Genomic DNA, 20532 nt, shown 5'->3' with positions numbered 1-20532 from the left:
ACAATAAAAATTAATTTGTAATAAACTTTTTTGAAGGAAAGCAAAAAAGCAGATAATTTGTAAATAAGGAAGTAGGAGCTACATTAGATAGGGTGGTCACAAAAGGAGTTGATATTTAAGATTAACCTATATATGAGAAGCTATTTCAAGAGTATGTGGTGAGTATGTATGTGTATGGTGTTTTTGATAGGGAAAGCATTCTCATGAGAAGGAGTAGTGAAGTGAAATAAGTCAGGCAGGGGAAGAAAATACCGTATATTCTCACTTATATGTGGAGTCTTAAAAAGCCTAACTCATAGAAATAGAGTAGAATGGTGGTTGCCGAGTGCTGAGGAATAGGGGAAATGGGGAGATGCTGGTCAAATGGTACAAACTCTCAGCTGTAAGATAAGTAAGATCTGGAGATGTAAAGCACAACGTGGTGACTATAATTAACAATACTGTATTATATGCTTGAAATTTGTAAGAGAGTTGATCTTAAATGTTATCACTACACACACAGACACACACACACACACACAGGATCATAATTATGTGAAGAGATGGAGACGTTAACTAACCTTATTGTGGTAATTATTTTGTAACATATACATGTATCTAATCATCATATCATATACCTTAAACTTACGTATGTTATGTGTTAGTAATATCTCAGCAGAGCTGGAGTTGATGGAGGGAATGCGCGATTATGCGTACAGAAATTGTGGAGCAGGAGAGTTGGTGGGTTTGAGGAACAGAAAAAAACCCAGTGTGGCTGACTTAGTGAGGAAGGCAGAGATGAGCAGGAAGAGGTTAAAGAAATATGCAGGGCTTTGAAGGGTTTGGAAAGAAGTTTGTATTTTATTCTAAATGATATCATCATTTGAGCTGCTGTGTGAGGAATGGACCAGCCTGGTGAAAGTGAAAGCTGGCAGGTTTAGTTGGTGAGGTGAAAAATAGTGGTGGCCTGATCAGGTGTTAGCAGCATGAGACAGAGAGATGGACGGATTTGAAATGGATCTGAATCAGAATTTATGGGATTTTGAATAGTCTGGGTGTGGAAACAGATCATTCTGAAGATGACTCCAAGATTTTTGGGTTTTGAGCAACTGGGTGGATGCAGGAAAATTGTCCAGAAACCTTTTAGTCAACTATCTCTCTTTCCCATCATGTCAAAGATTGGTTCTTTCACAGAAATGGAAATTAATAATAATGTTAGAAGTGATGTTAATGCTGGAAACAAATCATCTGGCAAATTTGTAATATGTACTGCTTAATACTTTGTTTTGCTTTTTTCCCTGATATTTAATTTATGTGAGTTTTTGTTTTTATTTTTATTTTACTTATTTCTTTTACTAGTAGTTCTGTATTTTTTGATAAAGAATTTTTATTATATTTTGAAATATATTACTATTTGTGTGTGTTTTATGTAACAGGCGTTTGGCTAGCTGTTTTAACTACTTTATTTTATCCTTATAAGAGTCCATTGAGTTTTTCCTCTTTGCATATGGGTTACCTTTTGTTCTAGAGCTGAGAAAAAGTAGTAGAATAAGAGAAATATGTAGATGGAAGTATCTTAAAGATCATTCACTTCCCCCTTTTTCATTTGAGAGCTAGAGAGGTTCGGTGACCTGCCCCAGGTCACACAGCTGGTTTTCACATTTGCTGAGACTAGTGCTGCTTATACTCCTTATGTTTCAGTCCAGCAGGCCTCCCCTCATGCCCTCTGTCTTTGTATTCCTTCAGCATTTCATTATGAAAATGTTCAGTGTGTAGAACAATGGAAAATGTAGGGCAGTGTGCACCCATATTACCTTTCATCTGTATTCACTCCCTGTTGAAATTTCACCACATTGTCTTTTTATATATTTATATATTTTTAAAATCATTTGAAACTCTACTGGATAGATTATAATATACAGTTTTTAGCATGTGTATCTTAAATAGGAACATGTATAATTTCCTGCATGTTCATAATATCAGTATCACAAATAAGGAAATTAACATTATTTAAGAATATGTTTACTATAATGGTCCTACAATTGTCCCTACAATTTTTTCTTGAGATTTTTGGATCTAGGCTTCAATCAGGTTTCATGCATTGCATTTGATTCTTTATTCTCTTTTAATTTTGAACAGTCCCTCTTTTTTGTTTTTCTTGATCAATATTTTCTTTAAGAGATACAGTGTGTGTATACTTAATGTCTCTCTAGGAATTGCCCGGTTGCTTAGAACATTATTCATCTAAAACTATTTGCAGTTTGCTTCTTTCCTTTCAGTTCTCTGAGGTTGCTGGAGATAAACTTGTTTATTCCAAGCTTTTTTTTTTTTTTTTTTTAACCATCATTCCAACCTTAAGTAGAGAAAGTAGGAAATTTACATTGTATTTGATCCAGTGGCCCTAGTCAGCAACTGAAATTCATTTAAAACAACAGAAGTCTGAAACAAGACAAAACAAAACAACAAATCATAATTCTGAAAGAGTTCTACTACTCACCATTGCCCACTTCCCCTTCTAACCAGCTGGTATAGGGATGTATATCTAGTCACCATGGACATTATCATGATACATTGTAAAGCAGTAGCGGGCTAAGATTTTGTCTTGGAAAAATGCACTTTCAAGTGGGAAGCAGATTAGAATGCAAAGGATAAATAAGCACATTAGTAGAGATGACCAGAGCTTGGCACAGTGAGAAAGGATTGAAGTACCTGCTCTGTCTGGTCTTTGTGTAGAGCTGGTATTCAGTGAGTGCTCTCCTTTCCTTGCTTGCTTTTCACTGTTACAGACTTGGTTGGTTTTCTTTATGTGTTATATGGCACTTAGGAACAAGTGGTATTGGGTGGGGGGGGGGGGCAGTGGGAGGTAAATTTTAAGCAATATTTTTAAAGAAGGGAGAGTGACATTTTACAGTTGAGAGGAAAGAACAAAGAGTCAGCGAGGAAGGTACTACTCAAAGTGGTTTAGGGAAGTCTCTGAAGTTTTTTCTTCATTTTGCTCCAGCCTGGCTTGGATTATACTTCTCTGCTTTTACTACACTTTGCACACAGATTCCTTTTGGTAACTATTGTTATTTGTTAGAACTGCTTTTCTACTAATAAGCTCCCTGAGGCTTATTAGAATTTTTTTTTCTTTTAAATCTATGTGTACCCAGGACCTCACTCAGTGCCTGGCATAGTATAGGCATTGAATAAATACTTACTGGGTGGATTAATGAGTAAGTGAATTAATGAAAGACTTTTACTAATACCTAGTGTAAAAGGAAAGATTCCTTTGTGGGGCAGCCACAGTAATGGTGGGATCTGGTGTGATTGATTCATTGTTGAGGTGTGCAGTTAGAGCAGGAATTGGTTTAGGTGTCTAGAAGAAGGACCATAGATGAAACCAGAGCATTCCATGAGTAGGAGTACAATTGGGTTACTTTTCGGAGAAGTAGCTAGCATGATGTAAGCATTGTTGTCATTTTCTAAATAAAATCAATATATTTGAAAGAGAAATATTTTTTAATATTAAGTATTTCATCCGTAAAATTTGATTTTTACCTTCTTAATATTCAGACTTAAAAAGTTTGTTGGGAAGTCTTTTCTTTTCCTTATATGTTTTTATATTATAAAATGAATATATGCTTATGATAAAAATACAAACTAGAAATACATAAAATAGAAAGTGACATTCCTTTTAGTTCCAGGTCTTACTCTTCAAAAGTAGCTAATGTTACCAGTTTGGTGTACATTAATTTGGACTTTCAAAAAATATGTATATTTTAAAGCACACATATTTATGTTTGTATCATTTTATTTATTTATTTATTTTTAATATTTTATTTATTTCTGAGAGAGAGAGAGAGACAGCATGAGTAGGGGAGAGCCAGAGAGAGAGGGAGATGCAGAATCTGTAACAGTCTCCAGGATCTGAGCTAGCTGCCAGCACAGAGCCCGATGCGGGGCTCGAACCCACGAGCTGAGAGATCATGACCTGATCCGAAGTTGGACTCCTAACCGACTGAGCCACCCAGGTGCCCCAATGTTTGTATAATTTTAAAAATAGAATCATTGAGGGGCGTCTGGGTGGCTTAGTCGGTTAAGTGCCCGACTTCAGCTCAGGTCATGATCACACGGTTCGTGGGTTTGAGCCCCGCATTGGGTTCTGTGCTGACAGCTAGCTCAGTGCCTGAAGCTTGCTTCAGATTCTGTGTCTCCCTCTCTCCCTGCCCTTCCTCTGGCTCATGCTCTGTCTCTCTCTGTCTCAAAAATAAATAAGCTATAAAAAAATAAAAAAAAAATAGAATCATTGATATCCATGTTCTGTTATTTGCTTTTCCTTTTTATCCTTTGATTTTTACCAATCCTCCACATAATTCCAGAAGTTATTGAATATATAGGAGGATGCAAACACTAGCAGAGAATAATAGCCTAAAATCAGAGTAATTGAATGTATAGGGAAGTTAAAATTTAGGGAGCTCAGAATAAGAAAAATACCTGTTAATTTATATTAGTATAATTGCTGTTAATTTAAAAGTAGTTTTTGACTTATTTAACCTATATGAAATCATAAAAGTGATCATTTTTCATATGCATTCTAGAATAAGCACATAAGAAAGTACAACTTTAAGATTTATTGAGTATATGAAGATATAATCCTGAATAGGACATATTGGCATTACTGAGTGCTGTGATAACAAAGAGCAGAGGCCAAGAAACCCGCCTGGAGGAGGCGATATGAGCACACTCCTGAAGTACTGGTAAGAGTTAGCTAACTAAGCTTTTTTGAAAAATGGCAAGAGGAAATGAAGAAGAATTGAGTCAGAGCTGAAGGCTGTTAGGACAAATGCAATAATAAGACAGAATGTCAGGGAAGTCATTTTGATTTAATATGTGTAGGGAAAGAAGTATGGGGGTTTCATGCCGTGGTGTTTGGGACAGTCCAAGTTTATATCTCTTGTCATGGAATAATAAAGAGTAGTATGCCATTTTACTCATAAATATACCCCAGTTATAGGTGATAAGCGGCATCACCCTAAAATGGAGAGAATATAAGGGGGTCCTAATAAATTTTTGGGAATATAGTTTCATCAGTGGGTGGCTAGAGATCTTTCTGAGATTGAAGAATAGGTATAGTAAGAGTTAATAGTACCAAAAAGATGATACATAGTAGTTTATGGCCTAATACTGGAATATTAAAATTTGCCATTGCAGAGATGAAACTGTTTTGTATTTAGGCTGTGGGCAATAGTGGTGGATGGTTGGAATGAATTCCGATTGAGTGGATCTTTGGAGAAGAGAAAGACTATAGAGTTTAGAATCTCCATGGATAAAGATAAAAGTTGGGTTAGAGGAGAACACTGGCGGCCAAGTGGAGACTGAAAGGAAGATTTGGAGACAATAAAGCTAGATGGGGTGGGATTTGGTAAAGCAGAATAAGGAGAAGAAAATTTTGAATGAGATTAGAAGAGCAGTAATTTGGAAATGGCACTAAGGAATCAGGATAATGTGACCCATCTTTCCATTACTGCCTTCTCCCACCCAGTTCCCATGGGTATGGATGGTAGAATGCAGGGAAGAGGTAGCCTCCACCTGTGAACACTGTTTTTTGGGGGAGTCAGATTTCAAATAGGGTAAACAATTGAAGTGTACAGATTTAAGAGTTTATTTACAAACTGAGTGGAATTCTAGAAGAACAATTTTGGAAGACATGACTATAGAGAAAGAATGGAGCAAGAGCGGGGATTGGGCCTTGCCTTTTGGGAAAAGACTAGATTATAAAAAGAAGCCAAGAATGGAATTGATTTCCCTCTGTGTTTGAAACAGTGGTGCAGGGTTTGCCTAACCTGGGTTCTATGAGAGGCTGCTTGGCTTTGGCTTAGCTCATTTAAATTATAACTGATGAAATGTTAATGAATGCCATTCTGCTACTGTATGCCTTTAATGAACCTATTTGAAAGTGCACATATGCATTTTGAAGTTTTTTTTGATTTCTCCCTGTATTGCTAATGTCTTTGAAGGGAAAAAGATTGTTTGGCTTTAATTTGAACACTGAGCTCTTTTATAATAATTGATCACATAATAAGAGTTAAAAGGTTAAGAGGTATCTAGATAATTGTTACACTTCTAGAATTTAGACCATGCAAGATAGTATGCACTGTGGCCATACTTAATTGTTTTAAGTTTATGTCTGTACATAATCTTTTAACCTGTTCCCTGTTTTCTTTCAGATTAGTAGCGCCTCATAAACCTGTCCTTCATTTTTCTACCTGTATAACCTTGCTTATGTGTAAACTTCTACTTGAAAAGTCACCCTCCTTCATCACCTGCTCCTCATGTTCTATCTTGTGGGGGTGCTCTCCTTCTTTCTCTCATGCTTATTAGTAACTACTTCTTAATAAGTCTTTCTAAAGCCAGGCACATTCTATACTTTATCTCATCTAACCTTCATAAACAACCCTGCAAAGTAGGTATTACTATCCCCATTTTACAGATAAGAATACTGAGTTTCTAGGTTAATTAAAATGCAGTTACACAGCTATTAAATGGTAACTGTTTTCAAAGCTGTCTCCTGCATACATTTTTGCAGATAGATAACATGTGTATGTGCTCTTTTCATATATATCCCTCAAGGCTTGTTGGAGATATTCTTTTGTTTTTAATTAAACATTTTTTACCAGCTTTCTTGAGGTATAATTGACATATAACATTGTCATTTAACTTAAGTGCACTATGTGATACATGTATATATATTGTGACATGATCTCTTCTTTTTTTTTTTTTTTGAGAAAAGTTTTTAAAAGTTTACTTATTTAAGAGAGAGAGAGAGCCTATAAGTGAGGAGGGACTAAGAGAGGAAGAGAGAATCCCAAGCAGGCTCTGCACTATCAGTGAGAAGCCACACACAGGGCTGGAACTCATGAAACCTTGAAATCATGACCTGAGCCAAAATTAAGTCAGAAGCTCAAATGACTGAACCCCCCAGGCGCCCCTTTTCTTCTCTTAATAAAGGCTTTTTCAGCTCTCTTACTCAGTTGTGCTCTTTCCTTCCCCTTTGTAGCACTTTATACCTTATGCTTTTGTATTGTGTGAAGCCTTCCTCCATGGCCTCTAGAAATGTGCATGCTTCCTCTGTATCCCCACTGAGTTCATAACCAATTTGTATTTGTGAACCTGTTGAATTATATGGATTTGTTAGTTTCCATGTTTGTCACCCTTAGTAAATTGTGAGCTTTTGAGACTAAGGTCTGTAATCTTATGGGTCTTGATATTCCTGGCACTGAGAAATATGCCTTTACACATAGATGCTCAATACATAAATTAATTTTGAATGAATTATATCATCATTACCTATGAAGTTATCTATTGATTCTTAATACACTGTAAATTGTTTGCAGGCAGTATTCCAGATTTTATTATCTTTGTACCCTAATAGTATCTCTTCCATGTTTATCCAATAAATACTTTTTGATTTATATTGATTCTTTAAAACAAAAAAATTTCTGTTAATAATTATGCTGTCCCCGAATAATTACTTCAAATACATTTTTTAAATTAAAAAAAGTTCTTTTAAAAGCAAACATATTATTTATTTGTTGATGGACATGCACAGTGTTCTTTTTCAGTGGAATGTTATCATCCATTAATGTTGTTCCAGTAGGCTGGCTGGACAATCCAGTGCTGTTTCTGGTGAATTAATTTTTATTTTCAATTAAGCTAAAAACAACACTTTCAAATAAAGCATAAGAGGAGTTTTAAATACTGACTCTGTAAGATGGCCAAGGTCAGCGTACATTAACTGGTAATGAATAATTTTGTCTTCATAGTTACACTTTGGTGCCTATTCATTCCTGCCTATTTAATGCTTATGAAAAAAAAACCTCTTTGTATTTATATGAGGTCATTTTTTTGCTTTTATAATCCTGTTTATTACTTGCAAAATTGGTGGCTTTTTGTGATTTTGTTTATGTCTTGCTGCAAGCAGCTTAATATTTTGTTCAAATGGAGTCACTGTTTCTGACTTCTGTCAGTATTGAAGATATGAAAGGTAAGAAATACCATTAGGTAGTTATATTTGTACTTTAATCAATGATTTTATAGTTTTTATCAATGAACAAACATTCTGATAAAAGAATTTGAACCATAAACTGATTTTGAGAGGTTTTGTTAGTCAAGGATTATAAATTCAAACACAATTGAATTTCTTGCCTACTTATGAAAATATCTCTTGGGGAAAGAATAAAATATTTCTCATTTCTATTACACAGTTATGTACTTATTTGCAGATTTTTAAAATTTATTTATTCATTTTGCATATTTTTAAAATTTGGCATACCTTCATGGTATACTTAAATTTGTCAATGTTAAAAGAAATAATTAAATAAATAGTTTTGACCATAAGACATCATCTCTATTAAAATTAGCCACCCTAACTTGAAGGAGAATATTCAATACAGATTAAACTTTGTGTATACTATATACAAACAATATTTCCATCCATATACTTGGAGAATGTAAACATTGCCGTTGTGGAGGCAAAAGTTGAAAAGCAGGAGATGTTTTAGAACAAATACTTGCATATACCCCTACACTTACAAGAAATAACTTAGGAATTCTGTTATCCTACTAAGGAAACTAGTTATCTGTTTTATATTTTGCTATTTAATAACTTCCATTTTTGTTTAAAAGTATGTATATATTTAATACAACATGAACTTCTAATATTTGAAAATACAGCAATTTTTAATAGTTGTTTTACTTACTTATTTAATGTTTTATTTCAGAGAGAGAGAGACAGCATGAGCAGGGGAGGGTCAGAGAGAGAGGGAGACACAGAATCTGAAACATGCTCTAGGCTCTGAGCTAGATGTCGGCACAGAGCCCGATGCGGGGCTCGAACCCATGAACCGTGAGATCATGACCTGAGCGAAGTCGGACGCTTAACCGACTTTAATAGTTGTTTTAAAGTTTTTAATAACAATGGTGAATTGAAAAGTCAACTTATCTCACTTGATTCTCAATAACAAGCCGAATAAGACAGATTTGAATAAACCTAGTCAATAGTTCATTAGTTTCATTACTTTCACTTTTAATTAAAAAATTTCTTTTAAATATTTATTTTTGAGAGAGAGAGAGAGTGAGCACTCATGCAAGCAGGGGAGGGGCAGAGAGAGGGAGACAGAGGATCTGACGCAGGCTCAAGCTGTGAGTGCAGAGCCTAATGTGGGGCTTGAACTCATAAACCTTGAGATCATGACCTAAGCCCAAATCAGGAGTTGGCCATTCAACCCTCTGAGCCACCCATGTGCCCCCGTTACTTTGTTTTTTAAAAGATGCTATTTAAAAGTAGACATCTTTGCTAATAACATGTACACACTTTTGTATAATATTCTGTTCCTGTCTGATTTGTACTTACTATCTAAGTTATAGATATTTTTATTTTGAAATTTCATTTACAAATCTAAAACATGGGTTCATTCTTGGAATTATTTGTAATGAATTGAATGCATACTGTATTCTTAAGTAACTTAAGCCCCAGTGATATAAAGATGAAAAATATGTTATATTCTTATTTCCATGTAGCTCATAATTTAATGGGAGAAATATATTTTAACAAATGGCTAACATATACCATGATAAGTGTTATATTCAACACAGATACATATATGACCCGTGAGATCTGAGAAAAGGAAACGGGTCAGCCTGGGTGATTGTGGTTGTGGTTGTGAGGATAGTCTGAAAAGGCTTCACAGAGAATGCTTTAAAGTTCAGTTGTTGATAATTCTCCAGGAAGACAAGGGAGGAAAAGCATTTATACGGAAGGAACGTCTGCAAAGGCACAGAGACATTTAAGGAATCATAAGTAATAAGAAGTTGTGGTGCTGTTGCTGGGGCCAGCAAAGATTGTCTGGGGCCAGCTTTGATTACCAGGCAGAGGAGTTTGAATTTGAACCTGTAGGTTAGGATTGTAAAATTAATACCTAATATTATTAAGTATCCTAAAGAATGAAGACTGCAAAGTACTGCAGAGTAGGGACTACCTTGTACAGTGCTGTGTAGCCTCAACCACCTAATTCTTTTAAGAGATTTTTATTGCAACTATATGCAAAGCACAGTTGTAAGCACTGGAGATACAGTGGGGGAACAGAGCAGAGTACTTCCCTGACTGATTGAAACTTACGTTACACATCAGTCTATAAAGTAACCACCTACCTGACCCCACCCTGTGTCTCTGTCTCTCTGTAATTTTTGGCTTCAGCCTAACTGTAGGCTTTCCTTTCGATTTTTTTCATTTTCCTCTGGGTTAACATAGACAGCTCTGCCTTATTCTGGAAGAATGTAGCTAAATGTGTGATGCCCTCTCCATCTTGTTCTTCCTCTGAGCTATAGTTTGAGATCTGGGCATTACTTTTTTAAAAATTGGAATTTCTGTTGAGGTAATTGTAGATTAACACGTAATTGTGTGAAATAATAATCCCTTGTATATTCTGTCCAGTTCCCCTAATGGTAACATTTTGCAAAACTATATAAAATGACAACCAGGGTATTAACATTGACATATTCCACTAATCTTATTCATAGGAATATGATTTTTCATTGTACTCAGTTTTAATTGTACTCATTTGTTGTGTGTATATTAAGTTCTATAAAATTTTATTACCAGTCTAGATTCATGCATCCATTACTACCATCAAAGTACCAAACAGTTCCAACATTAATAGATGTTGTGTTCCTGTTTTATAACCACACTCACTTCCCTCCTCTGTTCTCTAAGCCATAAACCCCAGCAACTATTTACTCTGTCCTTTTTCCAGAATTTTTTCATTTCAAGAATGTTAGATCAACATGTAACTTTTTGGGACTGGCTTTTTTCATTCAGCAGGATGCTTGGAGTTTCATCCAAGTGGTGGCCTATATGTATAGTTTTTACTGTGGGTAGTATTCCATGGTATATATTCACTTGTTGAAGGATCTCTGGGCTGATTGCAGTTTTTAGCTATTATAAATAGGTCTTCTGGAAATGTTTGTGTTCAAGTTTTCATGTGAAGATATGTCTTCATTTCTCTCCCATAAATGTCCAAGGGTGCAATTACTGGGTCATAATATAGTCGAGTGTTTAGTTTTCTCAGAGCCAGAGTTGGCTGTACCATTTTGTCTTCTGACCAGTAACAAATGAATGGTCCAGTTTTTCATATTCCCACAACCATTTGGTCTTGTCATTTTATTTTAGTCATTCTGATAAGTGTGTGGTCATATCTCATTGTAGTTAAAAAAATTTTGTTTATAAACATATATTATTTATAAACATAAAATATTTTATTAATATTTACATCAATAAAATATTAATATACACATTAAATATAAAAATATGAACATAATTTTATTTATAAAAATAAAATTATTTTTTAAAAAAGCTCCATGTCCAACATTAGGCTTGACCTCATGACCCTGATATCAAGAGCCACATGCTCTAACACTGAGCCAGCCATATACTCCTCCCATTGTAGTTTTAATTGCAGTTCACTGTTGGCTAATTATGTGCTTATTTGCCATTTTTATATCCTTTTCTGTGAAATGCTTGTATATGTCTTCTGTTCACTTTCTTTTTTTCCCTTAGTTTATTTATTTTGAGAGAGAGTGAGCATGTGGGAGGGGCAGAGAGAGAGGGAGAGAGAATCCCAAGCAGACTCTGTGCTGTCAGCACATGAGATCCATGAGATCATGGTTCATCCTGAGCTGAAATCCAGAGTTGGACACTTAACCAGCAGAGCTGGCCAGGTGCCCCTGTTCATTTCCTAAGTGGATTGTTGTTGACTGTTGAATTTGAGAGATCTTTATAGATTCTAGATACTAGTCTTCTGTTAGATATGTTGTTTGCAAATATTTTATCCCAGCCTGTGGCTTGTCTTCTCTCCTCTTCACGTGGGCTTTCACAAGCAAAAGTTTTTACCTTTGATGAGGCCCAATTTGTTGATTTTTCTTTTGTATGCATTGTTTTTTTAACAACAATTTTTAATGTTTTTATTTATTTCTGAGAGAGAGAGAGACAGTGTGAGCAGGGAAGGTCAGAGAGAGAGAGGGAGACACAGAATCTGAAGCAGGCTCCAGGCTCTGAGCTAGCTGTCAGCATGAACTGTGAGATCATGACCTGAGCTGAAGTCAGACACTTAACCGACTGAGCCACTCAGGTGCCCGTATGCATTGTGTTTTTTTGTGTGTGTGTGTGAGGTCTAAATACTGCCTAGCTTAGATCCTGAAGATTTTCAAAGATATCCTCCTTTTTTTTTTTTTTTTCTTTCAGTTTTTTAGTTTTATGTTTACATATAAGTTCATAATCCTTTTGAGTTAATTTTTGCGTAAGGTGTTAGGTCAAGGTTTTCTCTCTGTCTCTCTCTTTTTTTTTCTCGGATATCCAGCTGCTCCGTACCATTGAATTGTTTTTGGATCTTTGTCAAGAGCAGTTGATCATAATTGTGTGGGTCTTTTTCTGGGTTCTCTATTCTCTTCCGTTGATCCTGTACCATGATTACAATTGTCTTGATTTCTGTAACTCTGTATTCTCTCATTCTCCAAGATGGATATATTTGTTTGAATAATTTTTCAACCTCACTCTCTTTCTCCTCTCCTTCTAGAACTCAGATGATACAAATGTTGGATCTTTTACTGTCCCACAGGTCCTCAAGGCTTTATTCTTTTTTGTCCATCCATTTTCTCTCTGATTTTTGGATCAGTTGAATTCTCTTGCTCTGTGCTTACTTTCACTGATTGTACCTCTGTCATCTCCACTCTTCTCTTGAGTTTACTTAATGAGTTTTATATTCCTGTTTTTCATTTTTAGCTCTGTAATTTCTATCTGGTTATTTAATAACTTCTATTTCTTTGCCTAAATTTTCAATTTTTTACATTTGTTTTTAAGAGAATTTATAATTGATGAAGCATTTTTAAGATGGTTCACTTAAAACCCTTTTCAAATGATTCCAACATCTAGTTCATCTCAGTGTTGGCATTAGTTGATTGTCTTTTCTCATTCAAGTTGTAATTTTTTCTTGGTTCTTGGTATGAGAGGTGATTTTCAATTGAATCTTAGACATTTTATCTCTTATTTTAGGAGACTCCAGGGTCTGTGTTTTATTTTCACAGGAAGTCCCTGTTTAGGTTTAGCATGCAGGTCTTTTGGTCTATTTTTATGAGTTGTGGTTTCAATGACAGTTGATTTTCAGAGTCATTGTGCTGTTATTTTAGTTTGCTTTGTCTTATATCACTAGGGCTCCCACTGGTTCCAGCTGGTGCTGCTTGACAGAGTAGAAGATGTTTTTCTTAGGCTGAGCTACTAGAAGTCTATTGGTAGAAAAGGGCTAAGGTAGGATTTCCTTATTGTGCCCCCTAGCTGTCCCTCTGGGCAGGGGAAGAAAGTCTTGGAGAGTAGCCGCTTCAGCTGAGTTACTTTTGTTAGTTCTGCCATCCAGTTCTGGTGTCTCTGGCTGAGGAATGAGAGGCCCAGACCTCTGAGGACAAAGGTTTCCTGACCTGATATCTGGGTCTTGGTTGCTGGTTCTTCCTGCCTCATTCAGTTTCTCTTGGAAAAGGGGATTCTCAGGCCTAGCAGGTAAGGAGAGTGCTTGCCCTGGCTGTTTATTTTTGGTGAGGCTCATAAATGAGCCTCTTTTTGGGGGTTTCTGGCTCTCTGATTGTTGTCACGGGGACTCCTTTGGGATCCTTGGGGAGTTAGTCTGCAAATATGGGCGGTCTTTTGTTACTAGACTGGAGGTTGGGAAAAGTCGGGTCTGGGTGACTTTTTCTTTCTTGGGTGAGGAAAACATGAGACACTCTGCCTCTGTACTGTTCTTCTAGCCCTAGGGCCAAAGGAGGCTGCCTCCTTTCCTTTCCCTTCCCCTTCCCCTTCTCCTTCCCTTCCTCCCCTCCTCTCCCCCCTCCCATTCCCTCTTCCTTCCTTCTTTCCTTCCTTCTTTCCTTCCTTCCTTCCTTCCTTCCTTCCTTCCTTCCTTCCTTCCTCCCTCCCTCCCTCCCTCCCTCCCTCCTCCCTCCCTCCCTCCCTTCCTCCCTCCCTTCCTTCTTTTCTTTCTTTCTATTATTTTTAATTTAAATCTAAGTTAGTTAACATAGAATGTAATACTGGTTTTAGGAGTAGAATTTAGTGATTCATCACTTACATCTAACACCCAGTGCTCATCCTACAAGTGTCCTCCTTAATGCTCCTTGCCCATTTAACCCATACCCCCACCCCAACCCCCTCCAGCAACCCTCAGTTTTTTCTCTCTATTTAAGAGTCTCTTATGGTTTATCTGGCTCTCTGTTTTTATATTATTTTTGCTTCCCTTCTCTTATGTTCATTTGTTTTGTATCTTACATTCCACATATGAGTGAAATCTTATGATATTTGTCTTTCTCTGACTGACTTATTTTGTTTAGCATAAAACACTCTAGTTCTATCCACATTGTTGCAGATGGCAAGATTTCATTCTTTTTGACCTCTGAGTAATAGTCCATTGTTGTCTATACCACATCTTCTTTATCCATTCATCAGTAGATGGACATTTGGGCTGTTAACATACTTTGGCTATTGTTGATAGCGCTGCCATAAACATTGGGGTGCATGTGTAGGAGACTGCCTTCTATCCACTCTTTTCAGAGTTCTTCTTTGGTAGTCTCCTATGGTATTTCTAGTTTTTATACTGGTGTTTTGTGCAGTGAAGCTGAGAAAAATGATCTCTGCAATCTTATCTGTACCAGAAAGCTGGGTATTACTTTTAATTTTGGTTTCTTTGTTGTGTGAGCGTGGAGGTGGTACAGAGATATAGGCTGGGGCTGAGTTTGGCCTTGCTGGGGACCCGAGTTACATGTTCTCTTATGAAATTTCACTAAGTATCCTGTACTCCTGTGTTTAATTTCTTCAACAAGTTCTTCACAGAGCCCTGGAAAATGGCAAGCCAACACTGCCCTCTCTGCATTTTCTAAGGTCCTGTCTTGGTACAGGGAGGATTCTCTCTTTAGATATTTTCTTGATTTTCCTAGGTTGGCCTGTTCACTCTGCCTGCTCCTTTTCGTATTGGAGTATTCAATGTGTATTCTCAGGTTTCTGTTAACTCTCATTCCTTAGAATGTCTTCTGGAGATTAGGGTACATTGCCATAGTATCTAGAACATCGGAATTTTCTCTTTCTTTTCTTTGAAACCATGTTGTGAAAGTTGTGGCATACAGTTGGTAGTCCTTTATTTCCTGATTATAAGTTTAAATTTTTGCTTTTTCTTAAAAACAGTTTTTTGTTCTTTTTATTAGTTATTGGTTATAGAAACTTCTGAGGTACTGTTTCAGTATATTGTCTTTACTGCCAAATTCCAATAATGACTTTTTGCAATTTTCACATCTTCCTCTGCCTTTTGATGTTGCAAATTATCTTCTTTTTCATCTTGACATCTGTTACTCTGCAGACCTCTTTTATTTGTTTACTTAATCTCCGCCCTTTGACTTCTCTTCCTTCTTTGTCCTTTACTCTGCTTTTCTGTTGATGTTCAGTCCATGAGTTTTATCTAACACCTTTAAGCAATTGACTCTCAAATTTGTATCTTTAGCCTTAATATTTTACCTAAGCATTTATTTCCTCCTGAGATGAGGTATTTTCTTTAAAGTAGTTCCATATTCTCATTGTTCCTATTCTATCGGTATTGTCATCATATCTTAGTAAAGCCTTGAAATTGTCACTGGATCATCTGTCTCTCTTTTGTCCCCTAAATTTATTCACCACATCAAGGATCTTTCTTCTTAATTCTCACTGATATTGTCAATTATAGATTCTTGTTTTTCAAGTTACATATTGCTATGACTTATTAATTTGTCTTATGTCTCATGTCTCATCTTATGTTTTTTTTCTTCTCTCTTCAAGCTAATTTTATACCTAGCTTTCAGGTTAAAATCTATTGCTATGTCTCTCTTTCCATTTTTATTGCTATTACGTATAGATGGAAAAGTACATGATTCACAGGTGCTCAGCTTGGTGAAATTTCACAGACTGAACATACTTTTATGTAAGTAGCACCAGTAAATTAGTACCTTAAAAAATTGTATTTGTGGCCATGTTATTTTGCTCTAAAAAATGAATTCATTTAAGGAATTTGATCTGTATTAGTTTTCTGAACAGTAGAATAGCAGATAAATTGACATTGCATCTCCCTTTGCGTGCTGTATATAGCTTGGGTTTGGGAGGCATTTTATTCTTTACCTCATATTCACTTTTTATGTCCCTTAGGGCTCCTACTTCTTGAAATACATTTCCCCTTTGACTTTTTATACTCTAAATTATGGTCATTTTCCAGCCCTATCTCAAATCTTGCCATTTCTAGGAAACTTTTCTGGGCTTAGTCCAGCTTTAATTACTTTTTAAATTTCTCTTAAAAAATTCCTAAATTAATTTTTTGAATAGGTAATATCAGTACGTTTATTTAGCACAAAATTCAAATGTATAAGAGCATATATAACGAAAAGTCCTTCTCCTACTCAGAGCCCCAGCCACTATGTGTCTTTCTAGAAATTTTTTTGCACCTAAAAGGAAAATTAATTTCTATCATTCTTCTCCTTTTTATAGAACGTAAACATATCAAGTTCTTTATTTCACTTTTTTCATGTAGTAGCTTTTAATGATAGTTCCAGATCATTACACAAAAGATTTTCTCATTTTTTGTTAGGACTGAATGATATTCCACTGTTGGACACTGAACAGTTCACATAGACTCTGATTTGAATGGTACTCCCTAGAACTGTTGTTATTATCAGATGCAGCAGCCTTGATTGTAATTCACCTAGTCACTTCTTTTTGATGGATAGTTCTGGTTTCTTTTGTTGTAATCTCAAACAAAATTACTGAAATGAATAGTCTAATATTTATGTCATTTGACATCTATGGGAAAATTGTAGGATATCATTTCATTAATTCCTAAAGTATTTGTAATCTTTACCAACTTTACCATTAGACATAGTCTTAATTTATTATGGAACTTTTTTTTTTTTTTTTTTAATGTTTTATTTATTTCTAGGAGAGAGAGAGACAGCATGAGCAGGGGAGGATCAGAGAGAGAGGGAGTCACAGACTGAAACAGGCTCCAGGCTCTGAGCTGGCAGTCAGCACAGAGCCCGACGCGGGGCTCGAACCCACAAACCGCGAGATCATGACCTAAGCGAAAGTCGGACGCTTAACCGACTAAGCCACCCAGGCGCCCCTATTATGGAACTGTTTTTAAAATTTTTATCATTTGTCATTCCTTAAGGAGAGGTACCATAAATAAAATTGTTTTATATTCCTAGACCTAGAATACTGGTGTAAATAAATAAGCCCTTAGGATGGTCTGGAGTAGTTCTCAGGTAGCGGCCAGATTCTATTTCCCTTTTTGTTCTTTTGAGCTCTTTACAGTCTTTTGAAGTTCTTGATAATGAAAGAAAAAAAATTATCAAAGTTTAGATCAGAGCTAGATGTAGTTGGAAGTAGAAGTGATATTTACCCCAGTTAGGGGGTAAAATGAACCACAATCCTAGATATAGTTCAAAGGAAAGGGAAATGTTTCACATTTCTTTGGCCTCAAAAATGATTCCTGTTCTTCCATTGAAAACCTGAGATGAATCCAAAATCTATAAAGAACTTGTCAAACTCAACACCCAAAAACCAAATACTCCAATTAAGAAATGTACAGAAGATATGAATAGACATTGTCCCAAAGAAGACATACAGATGGCTGACACATGAAAAGATGCTCAACATAACTCATCAGGGAAATCCAAATCAAAACCATGATGAGATACCACCTCACACCTGTCAGGGTGACTAAAAGTAAAAATGCAGGCAATGGCAGATATTGGTGAGGATAAAGAGAAAGGGAAACCCTCATAGGCTGTTCATGGGAATCTAAACTGGTTCAATCACTCCGGAAAACAGTATGGAAGTTCCTCAAAAAGTTCAAAAATAGAACTCTCCATATCAACTGCTCTACTAGATATTTACCCAGGAGGATACAAAAATATTGATTCAAAGGGGCACATGCACCCCGATATGTATAGCAGCATTGTCAACAATAGGCAAATTAGGGAAAGAGCCCAGATGTCTGTTGACTGATGAATGGATAAAGAAGATGTGGCATCACTGAGATACCACCTCAGGCCAGTCAGAGTGGCTAAAATGAACAAATCAGAGGACTCTAGATGCTGGCAAGGATGTGGAGAAATGGACACCCTCCTACACTGTTGGTGGGAATGTAAACTGGTACGGCCCCTGTGGAAAATAGTGTGGAGGTCCCTCAAAAAATTAACACTAGAACTCCCCTATGACCCAGCAATAGCACTGCTAGGAATTTACCTAAGGGATATAGGAGTGCTGATGCATAGGAGCACATGTACCCCAATGTTCATAGCAGCACTCTGAACAACAGCCAAAACATGGAAAGAGCCTAAGTGTCCATCAGTGGACAAATGGATCAAGAAGATGTGGTTTATCTATGTGATGGAGTACTACATGGCAATGAGAAAGAATGAAATTTGACCATGTGTAGCAACCTGGATGGAACTTGAGGGTGTTATGCTGAGCCAAATAAGTCAGGCAGAGAAGGACGGCTACCATATGTTTGCACGTATAGGAGGATTAGGAGGAACTTAACAGAGGACCATGGGGGAGAAGAGGGAGAAAAGAGTGGGGGAGAGGGAGGGAGGCAAATCATGAGAGACTCTTGAATGCTGAGAACAAACTAAGGACTGACGGGTAGGGGGGGAGGGGAAGGGGGGTGACGGGCATGGAGGAGGGCACCTGTGGGGATGAGCACTGGGTGTTATATGGAAACCAACTTGACAATAAAGTATTTAAAAAAAAAAAGAGGATGTGGCATATATACAGTGGAATATTACTCAGCCATCAAAAGAATGAAATCTTGGGGCGCCTGGGTGGCTTAGTCGGTTAAGCGTCCGACTTTCGCTTAGGTCATGATCTCGCGGTTCGTGGGTTCGAGCCCCGCGTCGGGCTCTGTGCTGACTGCCAGCTCAGAGCCTGGAGCCTGTTTCAGTCTGTGACTCCCTCTCTCTCTGACCCTCCCCTGCTCACACTGTCTCTCTCTCTCCTAGAAATAAATAAAACATTAAAAAAAAAAAAAAAAAGAATGAAATCTTGCCATTAATAACAATGTAGATGGAGCTAGAGTGTATTATGCTAAGCAAAATAAGTCCATCAGAGAAAGACAGATACCATATGATTTCACTCATGTATAATTTAAGAAACAAAACAAGATGAACTTAGGGGAGGGTGAAAAAAAGAGGGGGAGGCAAATCATAAGAGATTTATAGTTAAGACTCTCTTAACTATAGAGAATAAACTGGGTTGCTGGAGAGAAGGTAGGTAGGAGATGGGGTGAGTGATAGATACTTGTGATGAGCACTGGTTATTATACATAAATGATGAATTATAAAAATTTATAAAAATTATAAAAATTATATATGTATCATCATACATATATAGTGATGAATCACTAAATTCTATTCCTGAAACCAATATTATACTATATGCTAACTAACTAGATTTTAAATAAAAACTTAAAAAAAAAAAAAGCAAGGGCACCTGGCTAGCTCAGTCAGTAGAGGATGCAACTCTGGATCTGAGGATTGTGAGATTCCATGCTGGGTGTAGAGATTACTTAAGAAGAAAACAGACATGAGATGATGAGGTAGAATGTATCTTCCACTGAGACTTAGATGAGTGGTAGGTAAAATAACAAGAAAATGTTCATTGTGAATTTTTGTGTTGTGTAAAGATATAGTGCATCAAAGTAAAAAAAATATTATTTATTTATTTATTTATTTTAAATTTTATTTATTTGAGAGAGAAAGAGATAGTGTGAGTGGGTGAGGGGCAGAGAAAGGGAGAGAAAATCCAAAGCATGCTCCACGCTACCAGCACAGAGCCTGACTAGGGCTTGAACTCACAAAACTGCAAGATCATGACGTAAGACGAAACCAAGAGTCAGATGCTCAACTGACTGAGCCATCCAGGTGCCCCTCAAAGTTACTACATCCAAAGTGAAAAAATTGGAATTATGCTACTCCATATTAAAGTGAGTAAGTCAATTACTTTGTATTGTAATTTTGTGTCCTGGTTGCTACTTTGGAAACTTTGATGAGGCATAGTTTTTCACAACCTTTTTTCTCCCCTCTGCTTATTTGATTGATCATGAAATTGGACAATTTTCACTTGGAGAAAAATTGTAATTTGTTCTCTACCTGGAAAACCTACGTTTTTATTATCTCTTTAGATGTTTTCTCTGGGGTTAGACACATAAATCTGTTCTCATTTTTCTGTCTAGCTTAGAGGATCTCAGCTGAATTAACAAGAAAGTGACTTCTGGTATGGATGAGCCAGAAGTGAAAATAAGAGGTGTGTTTCCTCATTTCTTCTAACTGGTCCTAGATGATTCACCTGAAGTTAGGAGTCTGGAGAGCAAAATAAATGCTATTATAGTTTTGGGGATTTATAGCAAACAAGCAGGATATTTGGGGGAGGTTTTGAGAACTGACCTTTAGATGATCACCAGT

The 20532-nt window shown here is 36.4% G+C and overlaps 1 protein-coding gene across 1 annotated transcript in view; it reads left to right on the top strand.

Annotated features, from left to right (window-relative positions):
* FER (FER tyrosine kinase) overlaps positions 1-20532 on the top strand; it is a 419902-nt gene that overhangs the window by 20342 nt on the left and 379028 nt on the right. The gene's annotated exons all lie outside the window — the stretch shown is intronic.

The sequence above is a fragment of the Hyaena hyaena genome, unplaced genomic scaffold, assembly GCF_003009895.1.
Source record: "Hyaena hyaena isolate Hyena2069 unplaced genomic scaffold, ASM300989v1 scaffold_726, whole genome shotgun sequence".
Lineage (NCBI taxonomy): Eukaryota > Metazoa > Chordata > Mammalia > Carnivora > Hyaenidae > Hyaena > Hyaena hyaena.
The sequence above is the reverse complement of the archived record's forward strand: the minus strand, read 5'-3'. Positions and strand labels throughout refer to the sequence as shown.